Source organism: Mobula hypostoma, chromosome 4, assembly GCF_963921235.1.
Source record: "Mobula hypostoma chromosome 4, sMobHyp1.1, whole genome shotgun sequence".
Taxonomy (NCBI): domain Eukaryota; kingdom Metazoa; phylum Chordata; class Chondrichthyes; order Myliobatiformes; family Myliobatidae; genus Mobula; species Mobula hypostoma.
The window spans coordinates 119,127,671-119,141,602 of record NC_086100.1 but is presented as its reverse complement, the minus strand read 5'-3'; the positions used below and the strand labels follow the sequence as shown (position 1 = coordinate 119,141,602).

Here is a 13,932-nt window from a genome sequence, read left to right as displayed (position 1 = left end):
TGAGCTTTGAGATTCAAAGTAGATAGGTATACATGGAGAGGTGGTAAATTGGATTAGACATTGGCTCAATGGAAGAAGCCCAAGAGTGGTGGTAGAGAATTGCTTCTCTGAGTGGAGGCCTGTGACTAGTGGTGTGCCACAGGGATCAGTGCTGGGTCCATTGTTATTTGTCATCTATATCAATGATCTGGATGATAATGTGGTAAATTGGATCAGCAAATTTGCTGATGATACAAAGATTGGAGGTGTAGTAGACAGTGAGGAAGGTTTTCAGAGCCTGCAGAGGGACTTGGACCAGCTGGAAAAATGGGCTGAAAAATGGCAGATGGAGTTTAATACAGACAAGTGTGAGGTATTGCATGTTGGAAGGACAAACCAAGGTAGAACATACAGGGTTAATGGTAAGGCACTGAGGAGTGCAGTAGAACAGAGGGATCTGGGAATACAGATACAAAATTTCCTAAAAGTAGCGTCACAAGTAGATAGGGTCGTAAAGAGAGCTTTTGGTACATTGGCCTTTATTAATCAAAGTATTGAGTATAAGAGCTGGAATGTTATGATGAGGTTCTATGAGGCATTGGTGAGGCCGAATCTGGAATATTGTGTTCAGTTTTGGTCACCAAATTACAGGAAGGATATAAATAAGGTTGAAAGAGTGCAGAGAAGGTTTACAAGGATGTTGCCGGGACTTGAGAAACTCAGTTACAGAGAAAGGTTGAATAGTTTAGGACTTTATTCCCTGGAGCATTGAAGAATGAGGGGAGATTTGATAGAGGTATATAAAATTATGTTGGGTATAGATAGAGTGAATGCAAGCAGGCTTTTTCCACTGAGACAAGGGGAGAAAAAAACCAGAGGACATGGGTTAAGGGTGAGGGGGGAAAAGTTTAAAGGGAACATTAGGGGGGGCTTCTTCACACAGAGAGTGATGGGAGTATGGAATGAGCTGCCAGATGATGTGGTAAATGTGGGTTCTTTTTTAACATTTAAGAATAAATTGGACAGATACATGGATGGGAGGTGTATTGAGGGATATGGTCCGTGTGCAGGTCAGTGGGACTAGGCAGAAAATGGTTCGGCACAGCCAAGAAGGGCCAAAAGGCCTGTTTCTGTGCTGTAGTTTCTATGGTTTCTATGGTTTAGATGTTTAGTGAATGCTTCTTTGTTCCATTTTGAGAGATATGGGCATCCCCAACAACTACTGTGTTTGTTCTCCCCTTCTCTTACTGACTCTGAGAAGTTTTCAGGAAGGTTTCTATCTTGAACTATTGAGTTATTGTCAGTACTGTTGAGTTGAAAATTCCAGCGCAAAAGTCACTGGAGATAAATATCCTTAAACTCTTCTTAAGAATATAAGGGCCAGGAGTAAGAATAAGTCATCCATCAACCTGTTTTTGAATGAACACAATGACACTGAATCTAGGGAGCTTCAGGTAGAGAACTTTAAAGTTCACCAGCCTCTGACTGAAGAGATTTCCTCTTATCATAACCACCCTCATATTTTGAAACTATGCCCCCGGTCCTAGATGGTCAGGGGAAAAAGCCTTACCACATTTAGCCTGGCAAACACAATTAATTTTGTACATTTTGATGAGTTGTTCTCTTATTCTTCTGAACTGGAAAAGCAGTTTCAGCTCCTTAATCTCTTCTCATATGGAAATCCCACAGTACTCCGAACCAGTTAAGTAAATCTTTGTTACATTCCCACTAGCCAAGATACATCCGTTTTTTTAGATAAGGAAACCAAAACTGCACATAATACTATAGGTGCAGTCTTGCAATGTCCTATGCAATTGCAATAAGTCTTATTTACCCTGTATTCAAATCCTCTCACGATAAAGGACGACATTCCATTTACCCTCTGAATCATTTCCTGCATATTGCATGTTGGTCTTTAATGACTTGTGGACACAAACACATTCTGGGCCCTTTGAACATTAAAATTCCCTAATCAGTCACTGTTTAATGATGACGACCAGAAATAATTCACTTTTTTTGTTATATGCCCTAAAATGAAGTGCCTTATGTTTTTCTACATTGTATTCTATCTGGTGTATTCTCAATCACTTTCCCCTGTATCCATGAAGCTCCTCTATTTATCCCACCTGGTTTAATAATGTCAGAAAACTTGGAAAAAATGATATTTCATCCCCTCAGCATAATTTATATAGATTGTATTAAGCTGGGGCTCAAAAAATTGTCCCTGTAGTACCCAAATAGAAAAAGCTTGCCAACCTGAAAATAATCTGTTTCTTCCCATTCCACTCTTTGCTTTGTGTTCAGTAGCCAAGTCTCAATTGATGTCATGACTTCACACCTGTTCCACATGGTCTAATCATATTGAACAACCCGCTGTTCAGGACCTTACTGAAATCCTTCCAAAAATCCATATCCAGTATATCCACAGGTTTCTCTTCTCCACCAGTCACCTCTATAAAGGCCACTGGATGATGAGTTGCAGGTTGTAGAGAGGGTGGGGAGAGGTTTAGATTAGATGGGATGAGTATCTCCAATCGTGCGAGCCAATGTTGCACTGTTGATAAGCTGTTGTTAAAGCCATTTGTTTGATAGATTCAATGAGGGTACTTAAAATAAGACGTTGTGTGTGTGGGGGGGCTTGAAATCGACATTTGCAAGCTCTGAACTGTCAGAGCTGTTGGAAACATGGAGCAGCTCATGGAGTATATGTCAATGGAGAATGCAGAGCCCGGTAATGCAGAGCCCGGTAACTATTAACGATAGATAACTGTCAGCATGAGGTACAGTGATATCTTTTCCATGTGGGCTTTTTGGACTCGTCAAATTCTACTGCTGCAGGGACTTGCTTTCTTCTATTTCATATCTGGCCAATTCTGTAGATCAACCATCTGCAAAATTGGCTCAGTTTTTCAGCTGTGATTGACAAAACCTAATGTGTTGGACATCTCTGACAGCTCCGCATTTTGTAGCATTGATGTTCCATAAGACGGAGCAGCACGGTAGTGTAGTGGTCAGCACAACACTTTACAGTACAGGTGACATGGGTTCAGTTCCTGCTGCTGCTTGTAAGGAGTTGGTATGTTCTCCCTGTGACCGTGTGGGTTTTCTCTGGGTGTTCCAGTTTCCTCCCACAGTCCAAAGGTGTACTGGTTGGTAGGTTAATTGGTCATTGTAATTTGGCCCGTGATTAAGCCAGGATTAAATCGGGGGACTGCTGGGCGGTGCAGCTCGAAGGGCCATAAGGGCCTACTCTGTGTTGTTAAAAAACTTCTATAGATGTACCACGGAGAGCATTCTGACAGGCTGCATCACTGTCTGGTATGGGGGTTGGGCACTGCACGGGACCGAAAGAAGCTGCAGAGGGTCATAAATTTAGTCAGCTCCATCTTGGGTACCAGCCTTCAAAGTCCCCAGGACATCTTCAAGGAGCAGTGTCTCAGAAAGGCAGCGTCCATTATTAAAGACTTCCAGCACCCAGGGCATGCCCTTTTCTCACTGTTACCATCAGGTAGGAGGTACAGAAGCCTGAAGGCACACACCCAGCGATTCTTAAATGGACATTAAACCCATGAACACTACCTCACATTTGTATATTATTTCTATTTTTGTACGATTAATCTATTCAATATACTGTAATTGATTTACTTTTTTTCCCTTCTATATTATGTATTGCATTGAACTGTTGCTGCTAAGTTAACAAATTTCACGACACGTGCCAGTGATAATAATTCTGACTCTGATCTCAATATTTTTTTTAAAAAGACATGGGTGCGGAATTAGACCATCTAACCCATTGAGACTCTCCACTTTGCAATCATGACTGATTTATTTTCCCTCTCTTGCCTTTGCCCCAGAACCCTTTTTACCCTTACGATCAAGAGCTTTTCAACTTCCATTTTAAATACATAGGTACATGGAGCTTAGAAAAATAGAGGGCTATGCGCTAGGGAAATTCTAGGCAGCTTCTAGAGTAGGTTACATGGTTAGCACACCATCGTCGGCTGAGGGGCCTGTAATGTGCTGTAGATTTCTATACAGTGGATTCTCCTGTTAATTGGAACCTATAAAGACCGGTATATTTTGACCCAGTTAAGTGGCTGCCCTAATTAGCCAAAGTTTCATGGAAATAGTTAAAAAGGTATAAAAAAGACAAACTACCTTTTAACTGAGTAACTAATTATGTATTTAAATGAAATATACAGCAAATTAGAACATTACTAATGCTACTATATACAATAAAACTGTGTATTGGCTTCTAGTAATTATCAGTGGAGAAATTCATCCAGTATATGGTGCCTTGTTCTTTTGATTGACTGTAAATGAGTAAAATCAGCACAGACAACTAGTGCAGGCAGTGGACTGCCTTCATACAATACTATCGACAATTGCATCTTCCAAATCTTCATTTTCATTGTAACATTCAAGACGATTGTCAATACCTTCAAATTCTTCATAGTTCTTAACTTGTTGAAGTATTGAAATTGTGTAATTTTTGCTTCTGGCATCTCTAAGCCTGAATGCTTGAAAGTGTAGTGAGTGAAGGAGTTCTGAATTGTCATATTGCTTTTCTTGCCAATTATCAGTGACAAACAGTCACTGCTTTTTGAACACAAACACACGTACTGACACTGTTTAAAAACAGTTTGCTTTAAGCAAAGTGTAGTAGATACTACACGGTCACGCAACTGCAAGTGACTGACGCCAGTTAGAAACTGTTCGGCAACAGTCTCCTGTCCCATTTAAGTAGCATAATGAAGCAAACAAGCAAAAGGAATCCAAGCTGTTCTCTCGATTAGCTTTTGTTCTCTAAGAGTTGTCTGAAATAAGTGGCTGCCCTATTTAGCTGATAATCTAATTAATTGGAATCTACGGGTCTTCACAGCTGCCTGTGGCAATGAATGGCACAGATTCACCACCCTCTGCCTAAAGAAATTCCTCAGCACCTCTTCTAAAGGGGTGTCCTTCTGTTCTGAGTCTGTGCTGTCTGGTGCTACACTGCCCGACTACTGGAATCATCTTCTCCTGTCCACTCTATAGCTGTCATCAAGGTTGCTGGTGAACGCAGCAGGCCAGGCAGCATCTCTAGGAAGAAGTACGGTCGACGTTTCGGGCCGAGACCCTTCGTCAGGACTAACTGAAAGAAGAGCTAGTAAGAGAGTTGAGAGGGGGAGGGGGAGATCCAAAATGATAGGAGAAGACAGGAGGGGGAGGGATGGAGCCAAGAGCTGGACAGTTAATTGGCAAAAGAGATATGAGAGGATCATGGGACAGGAGGCCGAGGGAGAAAGAAAAGGGGGAGGGGGGGAAAACCCAGAGGATGGGCAAGGGTATAGTGAGAGGGACAGAGGGAGAAAAAGAAGAGAGAGAGAAAGAATGTGTGTATATAAATAAATAACGGATGGGGTACGAGGGGGAGATGGGGCATTAGCGGAAGTTAGAGAAGTCAATGTTCATGCCATCAGGTTGGAGGCTACCCAGGCAGAATATAAGGTGTTGCTCCTCCAACCTGAGTGTGGCTTCATCTTTACAGTAGAGGAGCCTGTGGATAGACATATCAGAATGGGAATGGGACATGGAATTCCACAAATCTTAAGGACAGCTTTTGTCCTGCCATTGGAAGATTATCGAAAAGACCTGTTGTGCAATACCTATGAACTCCTGATCTCACAATCTCATCATGGCCCTTGCATTTGTTGTTTACCTGCTTTGCACTTTCTCCATAACTGTATTCTGCATTCTGTTATTGCTTTTCCTTTGTACTACCCTGATGTACATGTTTTTAAGTGTTTTGTATGGAAGGCATGTAAAACGAAGTTTTTCCATTGTCTTAGTATATGCGACAATAATAAACCAATTAGGTCATCCAAAATGCATTTTTACGCCTGTTTTTCAGTTACTCTTGCCTGTGTAGTCTGCTGGAGGAAAATTGTGAAGTGTGTTTTTGCTGTGTGTTCTAAGATTCCATGTGATACTCTTATTGAATTTTCACACATGACCTAGAAATTATCATTATAATTTCTACTTCGGGAAAGGACAATTTTCATTTACACAGTGATGAAGTAAACAGTGCTAAATAACCTAAACTATAAATTAAATAAGGAAAATCTATTGTGTTTATAAATGTAAATGTCATGTACATTATTAGGGATTTGTGAGAAATCAGATATTTCTTGATAGCATGTCCAGGTAAAGGGTCACCTCTGCCCACCTGCCGGTCTGCCTTTTCACAGGTAGCTGCTGTGGGTGTGTTTTCCCAGTTTTAAGATCTTCATCGTCTTTGTTTTTGTTCTTTGTTGTCCTTTGGCTCCTGTTCCTCTTGTTAAAAGGCTCTGACCATTTGCATGCTAAATTGTGCTTTATGCAGCGGAAGAAATAGGTGACCCTGTAACTGTAAGAGCAAGAGACGGAGTGAAGTGTTCACGTACGTGGATTGAGGAAACTGTCAGAGTATGTGACAGAGTGGTTAGCAAAACGTATGGCATCTTGAGTACTGAATATACAAGTAAACACAGTTTGCTGACATTTTATACTATGACAGTTAGCCACAGCTGACTATACTTCGCAATTTTTGTTACCATACTTCAGGAAGGATGTGAATGTCTGTGAGGAAGTGTGGAAATGATTTCCCAGAAAGGGTTCAGGGATTTTAGTTGTGAGGTTAAAACAATGGAAATTGAGGAAAGGCTTGATGGAGGTTTGAATGAAGCCATTGGAGAAGTGCAGTTGGTAGATATAAAAGTCTTTATTTGGCACACACAAGCTTAACAGCCTTTGGAGTCACTCATGTGAAAGAGGCTCCTGGACCCAACATTACACCATATTTTTGTATGTTAAAGAATAAAGGTAACAACAAGACAATTTCTATAAATACAATGCATTCATAATTCTGTTGAGTTACATATAATTTTTTAATACCTAAATCTTCGCACCAGCACACACACAATGAGTGCTAATCATGCATATGCAGACATCTCAGGTGAATGGGGTGCTTCCTGGTTTCTAGTCAACCCCAATCTGCAGCTCTAGGAAGACCATTGTTCTGAGCTGCATCTTAAATTCAATCTGCAATCCACATTCAGATCTGAAGACTGGTTGCTACTGAAATTAATATTTGCTATCTTCCATATTTCCAGAACGTGTGCTAATGGGAGGAGGTATTAAAGATTATGACAGGTTTACATTAAAGTAGAACAGCAAAAGTCAATTGATAGTGCCAGGGCTAAGAGAGACAATCTTATGAACAAGAGATAATGAGTGATGTGAACATGACAGCTTTTATATGCAGTGAGTGGAATTGATCAGGAGCTCACCGCCCACGTGGGTGGTGAAAGGAGAGATGATTAATAACCTGTATTTTTTTTCTGGAGCATTGGAGGCTGAGTAGCGACCTGACACAGGTATATAAATTCATGAGAGGCAAAGATAGGGTAGGTGGTCTTTCTCCCAGGGTGGGAATATCTAGTTCTAGAGGGTATGGTTTTAACAATAGAGAAGGAAATTTTAAATGCAATTGTATAGCAAGTTTTCTTAGAGTGGTGGTGCATGGAATACCTTGTTAGAGGAAGTGGTGGAAGCAGGTACAATAGTGACATTTAAGAGGTATTTAGATAGACACAGAAACAAGCAAGGAAGGAGGAATATAGACCATCTGCAAGCAGATACAGGATTAGTTCAGACTGACTGTGGTTGGAACAGACATGGTGGGCCTGAAGGTCTGTTCCTGTGCTGTACTGAAGGAAATTGATAGCAACTAGAGGGAAATGGATTTGCTGAGGGTATGTAGACATAGTGGAGGAATGAGACTGACTGGATGACTCGGAGTGATCTGATATGGCCTCAATTGGCTGAAAGCTTCTGTTACATCATGATGATTGTACCACATGAATTAGAAAATGCCTGATTAAATTTCCACAAGTGACCTGGAAATTGTCATTATCGATTTTCACTGAAGAAAGAAAATCTTTCGTTTACGTAGCACTGAAGAAAACAGTGTGCATAATCAAATATCAGGGCCATTAGGCTCTTATCTTTAGTACTTGGCTTTGAATACACCCTGGGCCAGTGCCATTGTTGACAGCTTCTTGTTCATACATATCAACATAACACTGCATGATTTTTACTGTAAGGAAAATAATCCTGGGTTCTTCAGTTGATCTGCATAACTCCCTGCAGCTCTCTCTCTTTGTACTTTTAGTTAAAAAAACTTTTGCAACCAAGCTCTTGAAAAGAATAGAAGGATAGTTATATAATAGAAAGGTGGCATGGTTATGCCGTACACCACACTGTATTCGATGAACAACAGCTATCTGCTCATTCTCTGAGTTGTTACACACCATTGGTCTATGGCTATTCCTTGAAGGTCCTTCTCCGAGAACATTGTGGGATCACTTTTATCGGAAGGACTGCCAAGAAAACACAGGAAGATGAGGAATATTGATGGATTGTGATGATAGAGTTATCCTGCAAGGAAGGTTTGAGAGAAAATAGCTAATATTCTCTGTTGAGAGGAGTAAGAGGTGCTGTTTTGAAACATACAAGTTTCTGCCAGACCAACAAGAGAAGTCAAGAAGGGATGTTTCCATGGGGAAAGAATCTTGCACAAGATGGCAATGGTCTCAGGATAATGAATCGATCAGTTATGGCTGAGATGAGGAATTTCTTCTGTCAAATGATCATAAACACGTGCAATACTCCACTCCAAAGAGCTGTGATTGCTGTGTCTCTGAACTAAGAGGAATAAATCCATGGTCAATGACCCCCATTATCCAGGCCATGCTCTCTTCTCACTACTACCATTAGGAAGGAGGTACAGGAGCCTTAGATCCCATACTACCAGGTTCAAGAATAGTTATTACCTTTCAACTTCCAGGCTCCTAAACTTGTGTGGACAACTTCACTCACCTGGACTCTTCAATTCATGTTCTCCGTATTATTTCTTTATTATTTTTTGTACAGTAGATTATGATTAATTGGAATATATTGGGAGCAGTACATTTTGGCCCAGTTAAATGGCTGCCCCAATTATACTTTATACTTTATTGTCGCCAAACAATTCATGCTAGAACGTACAATCAGCACAGCGATATTTGATTCTGCGCTTCCTGCTCCCTGGATTACAAATATTAAATATTAAAGATAGTAAAAATTAGTAAATATTAAAAATTTAAATTATAAATCATAAATTGAAAATAGAAAATGGAAAGTAAGGTAGTGCAAAAAAAATACTGAGATGCAGGTCCGGATATTTGGAGGGTACGGCCCAGATCCAGGTCAGGATCCGTTCAGCAGTCTTATCACAGTTGGAAAGAAGCTGTTCCCAAATCTGGCCGTATGAGTCTTCAGCCTTCTGAGCCTTCTCCCAGAGGGAAGAGGGACGAAGAGTGTGTTGGCTGGGTGGGTCATGTCCTTGATTATCCTGGCAGCACTGCTCCGACAGCGTGTGGTGTAAAGTGAGTCCAAGGACGGAAGATTGGTTTGTGTGATGTACTGTGCCATGTTCATGATCTTCTGCAGCTTCTTTCGGTCTTGGACAGGACAACTTCCATACCAGGTTGTGATGCACCCTAGAAGAATGCTTTCTACAGTGCATCTATAAAAATTAGTGAGGGTTTTAAGGGACAGGCCAAATTTCTTTAGTTTTCTCAGGAAGTAAAGGCGCTGGTGGGCCTTCTTGGCAGTGAACTCTGCTTGGTTGGACCAAGTCAGGTCATTTGTGATATTGACTCCAAGGAACTTCAAGCTTTTGATCTGTTCCACTTGTGCACCACCGATGTAAATTGGGATGTGCGGTCCGCTACTCCTTCTGAAGTCAACAACTAATTCCTTCGTCTTGCTGACGTTGAGGGATAGGTTATTGTCTTCGCATCATACCACCAGGTTCTTAATTTCCTCTCTGTACTCAAACTCATCATTACCCGAGATACAGCCTACAATTGTTGTGTCATCAGCAAACTTATATATTGAGTTTGATGGAAGCTTGACTACACAATCATGGGTGTACAGAGAGTACAGCAGGGGGCTGAGTTAGCCAAATTAACCAAATATTTCTAATTAACCAATATTTCATGGATATAGTTAAAACGCTGTATAAAAGAAGACAAACTAAGTAACGAATTATTTATTTAAATGAAATACAGAACAAATTAATATGTTACCAATATTACTACCACAGTATAAAGCTGTATTAGTTCCTAATAGTTATCAACGGAGGAATTCATCCAGTGTACGCAGTGAACAAAATTAGTGCAGACACCTAGCGTAGATAATGAACTTCCTTCATACAAAGCTATTGGCAATTCCATCCTCTAAATCTTCATTTTCATTGTAACCTTCAAGATGATTGACGATGCCTTCAAAATCTTCATAGTTTCTAACTTGCTGAAGTGGTAGAATTGTTTCATTTTCACTCCTGGCTCTTTCGAGCATCTCCAAGCCTCAAAGCTTGAAACCACAGTGAGCAAAACAACTCGGAATTGTCTTGCTGTTTATTTCTCACCAACAGTCAGTGAGAAAAATCACTGCTTTTTGAACACAATAGCATGCTATTTAAAAACTGTATGCTTGAAGCACAGTGGTGTCTAACAGCTAAAAATCAGATGCTAGTTAGAACCTGTTCGTCAATGATCTCCTGTCCTGATTAAGCAGCAAAGTGTCCCAGATAAATTAAGGGAATCCTGACAATTTTCAAAATTAGCTTTTGTTCTTTAAGCATTGTCCCACATAAGTGCTTGCCTGGATTAACCAGAATCTGGTGTATTTGCACAGTTCAACTTCTGCACTTTGGTTGTCTGCCGGTCTTAAGCCCAATTTATACTTCTGCGTCAAATGTACACCGTAGGTACAGCGTAGCTGCGTACCCTACGCTGTACTCTGCGCCGAACCCTGCACCGTAGCCTATCGCTCACCTCTCCCAAAATGTAACTGCACGTCACAGCAACACAGACCGCAAGAACTGTGATTGGTCTGCTTGGTAGCATCGCATTTCCACTTGCTGCTTATTCACTGCCATTTCAGAATTGAGAAAGAAGAAACGCTTGTTCAACATTTATTAGCTCCAACTCCAACATGATGCGCTCAGTTTCAGTCACCATTGTTTGAAGTACAGGAAGAAGCTCAACACAGTGGCATAGAAACCCCACCACCAACTAGCGTTTTAATGGTGAATTGCAGAGCGACGCAGACACACCAATGCACAAGTATAAATGCTCAGAACGGCATAGGCCACTTGCGCAGGCTACGGCGTAAGCTACGGCGTAGCCCATACGCACAAGTATAAATCAGCCTTTAGTGTGTAGTTTCTCATTAATTGTATCGTATTTCTTTGTTCTAATGTGAATGCCTGAAAGAAAATGAATCTCAAAGTAATTTATAGTGACATATGCATACTTTGACAATAAGTGTTACTGCACTATGACTACTTTTATCACTTTGCACTATGAGGGACATTTTTGTTCTGAATTTAAAAAAAAATGTGTAGAGTCATAAAACACTACAGCTCAATTTTTTTCTTCTGAATGTTGCTCATATGATGCTATGTACCTGTGATGATGCTGCAATAAGATTTCCATTGCTCCTATTTTATGCAGGCTCTTCTGCAACTGACAATAAACTTGACTTTGACCTGTGATCCACAGAATGTTGATTGTAGTGGATTGATGATACTGACCTTTTTCAACACCCTCTTGTTGAGCTGACCAATGCATGACACTTTATTGGCTGTTGCTTGCCATTCAAAGTTCTTCCCTAAATGTTTATCGGTCTTGCTGTATGCGCACATAAACTTCAGAATTCCAAGGTACTTTATATTTGCTTTAAAAATGGTGGTAACAAGGGAGCAGGTTGGATCACTCAAGGAGAAAGGAAGGAATGGGAAAGAATGTCTGCTCAGAGACAGAGTAAGTGGGCAAGGTATTTAGTACATGGTCCAGACGGTGTGTATCTTTGATGAAGGATGTTGCCTTCATGAAGCAATGCTCTTGTAGATACTACAGATGGTTGCGAGGGATTTATCAGTGTTGTTTTGGTTTGAGTCCACTACGCCCTTGCAGCTTCTTACCTTCCTGTGCTTTTGAATTGCTGTATCAAACCATGATGCAACCAGTCAGGATGCTGAAGGGTGACCTGGTAGACATATATAAAATTGTGAGGAGGTTTAGACAATATGTGTGGTGCACGGCCAAGTGGTTAGGGCATTGGGCTCACCACCTGAAGGTCCTGGGTTCAAGTCTCGGCCATGGCAGCGTGTTGTGTCTTTGAGCAACGCACTTAACCACACACTGCTCTAGTCCACCCAGCTAAAAATGGGTGGGGGTTAACCTCGCTATAGACTGGCGTCATATCTGGGGGGATGGGGGGGAGTCTCATACCCTCAGTCGCTTCACGCCTGATGGGCCACAAGGCTCGGGACAGACTTTGACTTTGATTTGTAGGCAATATAGATGGTAAGAATCTCTTTCTCATGGTGAAAATGTCAATATTAGTGAGTGTGGCTTTGAAGTAAGAAAGGGAAAGTTTTTAGACCACGTGCAGGCAGATAGGATTAGATTGGATTGGCATCATTGCTGGCAGAGACATCGTAGGCCAAAAGTCCGCCTGTTGTGCTGCTTTAATGCACTTCAGAAGGCGATTTAAAAATAACTGCATTTGTTGGTTGGAACTAAATGGCCACATCAGATAAGGATGACACATTTTTATTCTCATGAATCTTGTAAATTAAGAGTATTGCCACAACAATCTACTTGTTTTGTTTGAGGTTCAAAGTAAGTTCTATCATGAAAGTGCATATGTGTCACCATATACAGCCCTGAGATTTATTTTCTTGTGGGTATACTTAACAAATCTATAGATTGGTAACTATAACAGAACCAGTGAAAGACTGCCCAACTAGGGCATTCAACTGGAATGCAGAAGACAACAAACTGAGTAAATGCAAGAAGAAGAAACACTAATATAAATAAATAAACAATAAGTATTGAGAGCCTGAGTTGAAGAGTCCTTGAAAGTGATTCCATTCATTGTGGGAATATTTCAATGACGGAGCATGTGAAGTTAAGTGAAGTTATCCCCTTTGTTCCATAGCATGATGGTTGAAGGGTAGCAACTGTTCCTCACCCTGGTGATATGAGTTCTGACTCTCCTGTACCTACGACCTGATGGCAGCAACGAGAAGAGAACATGTTCTGCTCTCTTCTAGTGATTTTGTTTTTCCCCCACTTCAGATTGTTAGCTGAATTTGAATTCTTCTAGCACCATCATGCTATTAAAACTGGAGCTCTGAGTTGCTAATTCAGGCCTTTAGATTACTTGTCTTTAACAGGTGTGTCACTGCTGTAGAATTACTTCGCTTGACAAGGGATCATCTTCCTTATGTAGGCTGCCAGCACTCAGATCTTCGATCTTTCTGCTATTACCACATTTCTTGTTCAAAGTTCAGTTGTGTATGAACCCTAAGCAATTCAATATTGAGAAGACTCTCTTCATTTTTTTTCACACTGCTAACATTGGCCACTGCGTCTTGACTTTAGTTTGAAGCACCTTTAAAAGGACTTCACCTCTGACAATGCAACTGCTGCTAATAATCAAACTAGACATTTTGAATTCCAGTCTCCAGAGCTGAAATCTTTGTATAGTCTGCTCCAAGCTTCCTTCTCATGTCCCACTCATCAATCTTCATAAAATTCATCTCTTTGAAATGTTATGATTTGCATCCCATTGCACACCAAATCCTATTTCATGTACTCCTGTCCAGTTTGACCTAATGTTTGCAATTTCATGTTTTCATTCTTGTGTTTAAGTTTCTTCACATCTTCACTTAACCAAAAGAAAATCCACAGGCACTGAAACTACTGAATTAATGGCATGAGATGTGGCCATGTGCAGGGCTTACATTGTCAACAGGAGGAGAGGGAGGGAAGTTGCAATGAGATCCAAATGGGTAGATAAATTTTCAATTTA

At 40.8% G+C, this 13,932-nt stretch overlaps 1 protein-coding gene across 3 annotated transcripts in view; it reads left to right on the top strand.

The window, feature by feature from the left end:
• The window catches only part of naf1 (nuclear assembly factor 1 homolog (S. cerevisiae)), a 227,405-nt gene that overhangs the window by 133,458 nt on the left and 80,015 nt on the right, over window positions 1–13,932 (top strand). The gene's annotated exons all lie outside the window — the stretch shown is intronic.